This window comes from Pomacea canaliculata, linkage group LG8, assembly GCF_003073045.1.
Source record: "Pomacea canaliculata isolate SZHN2017 linkage group LG8, ASM307304v1, whole genome shotgun sequence".
Lineage (NCBI taxonomy): Eukaryota > Metazoa > Mollusca > Gastropoda > Architaenioglossa > Ampullariidae > Pomacea > Pomacea canaliculata.
The window spans coordinates 21,801,246-21,809,198 of NC_037597.1; positions in this window are offsets into that span (position 1 = coordinate 21,801,246).

Consider the following 7,953-nt stretch of genomic DNA (forward strand, 5'->3'; position numbering starts at 1 on the left):
GATTCATTAATAAGGAAAAATAACTTTTCCAGGATGAAATCCATTACAAATCAGATTTGTTCCAATGGTCGCAGCTCTCAGCGTGTAAAACTCATCTCCACTTACAGCATCAAAGATGGACTTGTTGGGGACCTCGACTCTGGTGGAAGAAAAGATTTCTGTAAAACAGTACAACCGAGGCATCTGCCGCAACCAGTCTGCCACATCAATGGAGCTTGTGCTGCCTGTAAGAACTTTTCCCCTGTCCATGGCTCACACACCTCATCGCCATTGGGTGGTACAGCAGAAACATGCCTTCCTTTTCAGCCTACAAGCTTCTTCCTGTGCTGCCCACTTTGCCTTGCTTTTGCTATCTGGGAAAGTCATCCACACATTAATGTGCCCCCTCCCCTCCCAACAGTAAACACAACAACTTTTTGGCAAACTCATGGAAAAATAAATATCCTTGCTTCCAAAACATAAGTGCTGAACATGTAAGGTTCCTTCACAACAAAATCATTTTTCAAGGTAAGCTCCATTAAAAAAAAGTCAGATTTCTTCCAATGGTTGCAGTCATCTGGAAAAACTCATCTCTACTTACAGCGTCTGTGGTGGACTTGTTCAGGACCTGCACATTCGTAAACAAAAAATCTTGGAAACACCATAACCCTCAATCGGCCGCAACCGGACTGCCGCATCAATGGAGCTTGTGCTGCCTGAAAGACCTTTTCCCCTTTCCATGGCTCACACACCTCCTCGCCATTGGGTGGTACATCAGAAACATGCCTTCCTTTTCAGCCTACAAGCTTCTTCCTGTGCTGCGCGCTTTGATTCGTGCTTGCTTTCTGGGAAAATCATCCACACATTAACTGCTCCCTCCCCCACAACAGTAAACACAAATCCGACAATAGTTGCACTCTGAACATGTGAGATTCATTAATAAGGAAAAATAACTTTTCCAGGATGAAATCCATTACAAATCAGATTTGTTCCAATGGTCGCAGCTCTCAGCGTGTAAAACTCATCTCCACTTACAGCATCAAAGATGGACTTGTTGGGGACCTCGACTCTGGTGGAAGAAAAGATTTCTGTAAAACAGTACAACCGAGGCATCTGCCGCAAAGAGTCTGCCACATCAATGGAGCTTGCGCTGCCTGAAAGACCTTTTCCCCTCTCCATGGCTCACACACCTCCTCGCCATTGGTCGGTACATCAGAAACATGCCTTCCTTTTCAGCCTACAAGCTTCTTCCTGTGCTGCGCGCTTTGATTCGTGCTTGCTTTCTGGGAAAATCATCCACACATTAACTGCTCCCCTCCCCCCACAACAGTAAACACAAATCCGACAAAAGTTGCACTCTGAACATGTGAGATTCATTAATAAGGAAAAATAACTTTTCCAGGATGAAATCCATTACAAATCAGATTTGTTCCAATGGTCGCAGCTCTCAGCGTGTAAAACTCATCTCCACTTACAGCATCAAAGATGGACTTGTTGGGGACCTCGACTCTGGCGGAAGAAAAGATTTCTGTAAAACAGTACAACCGAGGCATCTGCCGCAACCAGTCTGCCACATCAATGGAGCTTGTCTGCCTGTAAGAACTTTTCCCCTCTCCATGGCTCACACATCTCATCATCATTGGGTGGTACATCAGAAACATGCATTCCTTTTCAGCCTACAAGCTTCTTCCTGTGCTGCCCACTTTGCCTTGCTTTTGCTATCTGGGAAAGTCATCCACACATTAATGTGCCCCCTCCCCTCCCAACAGTAAACACAACAACTTTTTGGCAAACTCATGGAAAATAAATATCCTTGCTTCCAAAACATAAGTGCTGAACATGTAAGGTTCCTTCACAACAAAATCATTTTTCAAGGTAAGCTCCATTAAAAAAAAAAATCAGATTTCTTCCAATGGTTGCAGTCATCTGGAAAAACTCATCTCTACTTACAGCATCTGTGGTGGACTTGTTCAGGACCTGCACATTCGTAAACAAAAAATCTTGGAAACACCATAACCCTCAATCAGCCGCAAACGGACTGCCGCATCAATGGAGCTTGCGCTGCCTGAAAGACCTTTTCCCCTTTCCATGGCTCACACACCTCCTCGCCATTGGGTGGTACATCAGAAACATGCCTTCCTTTTCAGCCTACAAGCTTCTTCCTGTGCTGCGCGCTTCGATTCGTGCTTGCTTTCTGGGAAAATCATCCACACATTAACTGCTCCCCTCCCCCCACAACAGTAAACACAAATCCGACAAAAGTTGCAATCTGAACATGTGAGATTCATTAATCTGGAAAAATAACTTTTCCAGGATGAAATTCATTACAAATCAGATTTGTTCCAATGGTCGCAGCTCTCAGCGTGTAAAACTCATCTCCACTTACAGCATCAAAGATGGACTTGTTGGGGACCTCGACTCTGGTGGAAGAAAAGATTTCTGTAAAACAGTACAACCGAGGCATCTGCCGCAACCAGTCTGCCACATCAATGGAGCTTGCGCTGCCTGAAAGACCTTTTCCCCTCTCCATGGCTCACACACCTCCTCGCCATTGGGTGGTACATCAGAAACATGCCTTCCTTTTCAGCCTACAAGCTTCTTCCTGTGCTGACCACTTTTCCTTGCTTTTGCTATCTGGGAAAGTCATCCACACATTAATGTGCCCCCTCCCCTCCCAACAGTAAACACAACAACTTTTTGGCAAACTGATGGAAAATAAATATCCTTGCTTCCAAAACATAAGTGCTGAACATGTAAGGTTCCTTCACAACAAAATCATTTTTCAAGTTAAGCTCCATTAAAGAAAATCAGATTTCTTCCAATGGTTGCAGTCATCTGGAAAAACTCATCTCTACTTACAGCATCTGTGGTGGACTTGTTCAGGACCTGCACATTCGTAAACAAAAAATCTTGGAAACACCATAACCGTCAATCGGCCGCAACCGGACTGCCGCATCAATGGAGCTTGTGCTGCCTGAAAGACCTTTTCCCCTCTCCATGGCTCACACACCTCCTCGCCATTGGTCGGTACATCAGAAACATGCCTTCCTTTTCAGCCTACAAGCTTCTTCCTGTGCTGCGCGCTTTGATTCGTGCTTGCTTTCTGGGAAAATCATCCACACATTAACTGCTCCCCTCCCCCCACAACAGTAAACACAAATCCGACAATAGTTGCACTCTGAACATGTGAGATTCATTAATAAGGAAAAATAACTTTTCCAGGATGAAATCCATTACAAATCAGATTTGTTCCAATGGTCGCAGCTCTCAGCGTGTAAAACTCATCTCCACTTACAGCATCAAAGATGGACTTGTTGGGGACCTCGACTCTGGTGGAAGAAAAGATTTCTGTAAAACAGTACAACCGAGGCATCTGCCGCAAAGAGTCTGCCACATCAATGGAGCTTGCGCTGCCTGAAAGACCTTTTCCCCTCTCCATGGCTCACACACCTCCTCGCCATTGGTCGGTACATCAGAAACATGCCTTCCTTTTCAGCCTACAAGCTTCTTCCTGTGCTGCGCGCTTTGATTCGTGCTTGCTTTCTGGGAAAATCATCCACACATTAACTGCTCCCTCCCCCACAACAGTAAACACAAATCTGACAAAAGTTGCACTCTGAACATGTGAGATTCATTAATAAGGAAAAATAACTTTTCCAGGATGAAATCCATTACAAATCAGATTTGTTCCAATGGTCGCAGCTCTCAGCGTGTAAAACTCATCTCCACTTACAGCATCAAAGATGGACTTGTTGGGGACCTCGACTCTGGCGGAAGAAAAGATTTCTGTAAAACAGTACAACCGAGGCATCTGCCGCAACCAGTCTGCCACATCAATGGAGCTTGTCCTGCCTGTAAGAACTTTTCCCCTCTCCATGGCTCACACACCTCATCATCATTGGGTGGTACATCAGAAACATGCATTCCTTTTCAGCCTACAAGCTTCTTCCTGTGCTGCCCACTTTGCCTTGCTTTTGCTATCTGGGAAAGTCATCCACACATCAATGTGCCCCCTCCCCTCCCAACAGTAAACACAACAACTTTTTGGCAAACTCATGGAAAATAAATATCCTTGCTTCCAAAACATAAGTGCTGAACATGTAAGGTTCCTTCACAACAAAATCATTTTTCAAGGTAAGCTCCATTAAAAAAAAAATCAGATTTCTTCCAATGGTTGCAGTCATCTGGAAAAACTCATCTCTACTTACAGCATCTGTGGTGGACTTGTTCAGGACCTGCACATTCGTAAACAAAAAATCTTGGAAACACCATAACCCTCAATCGGCCGCAAACGGACTGCCGCATCAATGGAGCTTGCGCTGCCTGAAAGACCTTTTCCCCTTTCCATGGCTCACACACCTCCTCGCCATTGGGTGGTACATCAGAAACATGCCTTCCTTTTCAGCCTACAAGCTTGTTCCTGTGCTGCGCGCTTCGATTCGTGCTTGCTTTCTGGGAAAATCATCCACACATTAACTGCTCCCCTCCCCCCACAACAGTAAACACAAATCCGACAAAAGTTGCAATCTGAACATGTGAGATTCATTAATCCTGGAAAAATAACTTTTCCAGGATGAAATTCATTACAAATCAGATTTGTTCCAATGGTCGCAGCTCTCAGCGTGTAAAACTCATCTCCACTTACAGCATCAAAGATGGACTTGTTGGGGACCTCGACTCTGGTGGAAGAAAAGATTTCTGTAAAACAGTACAACCGAGGCATCTGCCGCAACCAGTCTGCCACATCAATGGAGCTTGTGCTGCCTGTAAGAACTTTTCCCCTCTCCATGGCTCACACACCTCCTCGCCATTGGGTGGTACATCAGAAACATGCCTTCCTTTTCAGCCTACAAGCTTCTTCCTGTGCTGCGCGCTTCGATTCGTGCTTGCTTTCTGGGAAAATCATTCACACATTAACTGCTCCCCTCCCCCCACAACAGTAAACACAAATCCGACAAAAGTTGCAATCTGAACATGTGAGATTCATTAATCCTGGAAAAATAACTTTTCCAGGATGAAATTCATTACAAATCAGATTTGTTCCAATGGTCGCAGCTCTTAGCGTGTAAAACTCATCTCCACTTACAGCATCAAAGATGGACTTGTTGGGGACCTCGACTCTGGTGGAAGAAAAGATTTCTGTAAAACAGTACAACCGAGGCATCTGCTGCAACCAGTCTGCCACATCAATGGAGCTTGTGCTGCCTGTAAGAACTTTTCCCCTCTCCATGGCTCACACACCTCCTCGCCATTGGGTGGTACATCAGAAACATGCCTTCCTTTTCAGCCTACAAGCTTCTTCCTGTGCTGACCACTTTGCCTTGCTTTTGCTATCTGGGAAAGTCATCCACACATTAATGTGCCCCCTCCCCTCCCAACAGTAAACACAACAACTTTTTGGCAAACTGATGGAAAATAAATATCCTTGCTTCCAAAACATAAGTGCTGAACATGTAAGGTTCCTTCACAACAAAATCATTTTTCACTTTAAGCTCCATTAAAGAAAATCAGATTTCTTCCAATGGTTGCAGTCATCTGGAAAAACTCATCTCTACTTACAGCATCTGTGGTGGACTTGTTCAGGACCTGCACATTCGTAAACAAAAAAATCTTGGAAACACCATAACCCTCAATCGGCCGCAACCGGTCTGCCGCATCAATGGAGCTTGTGCTGCCTGTAAGAACTTTTCCCCTCTCCATGGCTCACACACCTCCTCGACATTGGGCGGTACATCAGAATTATGCCTTCCTTTTCATCCTACAAGCTTCTTCCTGTGCTGCGCGCTTTGATTCGTGCTTGCTTTCTGGGAAAATCATCCACACATTAACTGCTCCCCTCCCCCCACAACAGTAAACACAAATCCGACAAAAGTTGCACTCTGAACATGTGAGATTCATTAATAAGGAAAAATAACTTTTCCAGGATGAAATCCATTACAAATCAGATTTGTTCCAATGGTCGCAGCTCTCAGCGTGTAAAACTCATCTCCACTTACAGCATCAAAGATGGACTTGTTGGGGACCTCGACTCTGGTGGAAGAAAAGATTTCTGTAAAACAGTACAACCGAGGCATCTGCCGCAAAGAGTCTGCCACATCAATGGAGCTTGTGCTTCCTGAAGAACTTTTCCCCTGTCCATGGCTCACACACCTCATCGCCATTGGGTGGTACATCAGAAAGATGCCATCCTTTTCAGCCTACAAGCTTCTTCCTGTGCTGCGCGCTTTGATTCGTTCTTGTTATCTGGGAAAGCTATCCACACATTAATGTGCCCCTCCCCTCCCAACAGCAAACATGTTTTCGTTAAATTGATGAAAATTAAATATCATTACTCCAACACATCTATGCTGGGCTCCTTGATAATAAAATCAGTTATCAAGGTAAAATCCATTGAAAATGAGTTTTCTACCAATGGTTGTAGTTGTAAAAACTCTTCTCTGCTTACAGCATCTGTGTTGGACTTGTTGGGGACCTGGACTTTCGTAAATAAAATGTTTTGAAAACACCACAATCGTAGTTTCCGCCGCAACCAGTCTTCCACATCAATGGAGCTTGTGCTGCCTGTAAGAACTTTTCCCCTCTGCATGGCTCACACACATCATCGACATTGGGTGGTACATCAGAAAAATGTTTCCTTTTTCAGCTTACAAGCTTCTTCTTGTGCCGCCCACTTTGCCTTGCTTTTGCTATTTTGGAAAACCATCCACACATTAATATTCCCCCTCCCCTTCCAACCACAAAAACAATGTTTTTTTTCAAGCTGATGGCATGTAAATATTATTGCACCCTTTGGGATTCCTTTGAAGTCTAGAAGTTTTTTACAGAGCTGGGCCTGTAATTTTACTTTCTGGGAAAGCTTTCCACACAAGTGCTTCTTCTTATGCCAATATTTAGGATTTATTTAACTGAGTATCTTTACCAAGATAGATTCTCAACTGCAGATTTGCTGGGAATGTTGTTTTTTTTTTTAATGGAGAATAGCTCTTTTTCTATTAACACTTACACTTGAATATGCAATTTTGAATGTCTAACACTATTGTGAAATCCCCTTCATAGTGTGTGGTGTTTGTACAAGTTATAGTAATAGATAGCATTGAAAAACCTTTAATGACATCGTGAAGAATTTGCTGTCCATCTGAAAAATTTATGTTACGTCCATAGCTTGAATAATCCATACGCATATGTAGCATGCTTTCTTTAGCCCCAGCTGAGCAAGTTTTTTTTACCGAAATTAGCTTGCAGGAAATGAGAAATGAACTGCCTTACATCACAGTGAAGAATAATATTATCAACTCAATCTTCACCACTTGCCTTCTTTGCACAAGTCATTGATTGGTGATACAGTTTGGCTGGAAATTTGTTATTCAGCTTTAGAAAATTGACCCCATTAAATTTACACCAACCCAGAAAAGTGCACATTGCTTTCTTCCATTTGGCATTAGGAAACCTTTTCAGATTGTTTGTATAATTCTTTTCCAATTTGTTAACTTAAGTGATACGATAGCAATAGCGAAGACCCTTAACCTAAAAGTGCTTACCCTGCATAGCAAGGTGGAGATGGGCATGGTTGCTCCTGTGATATACTTGCGAATTACAGAAGAGGTGGTTGACACCGAAGATTTCTTGCAATTTCTTTTTTCTGGCTAGTGCAACATCACTGAAATAGTTTCATTTGCAGATACAGCTTAGTGGGCTAATGACAAATAAACTTGCTAATATCCAGGATGTAGCTTTGAATTCAGAATTTGAATCACACTCCCATCCAGAAATACACAAAAGTTTCAAATTTGCCTTTAGATCCAGCCAATTCTCTAATAAGATATGGATCACTTTACCTGAAGCAAATTTTAACCAGTAAAAATTGTAGGTATGTACCCACTGTGGTGATGCTTAATTTGTTCATGCCTTACATGGCAAGTATTGTGACATTTGGAAAAGGAACGAGGCATGGTCAGCAGAAAAGTGCTGGAATCT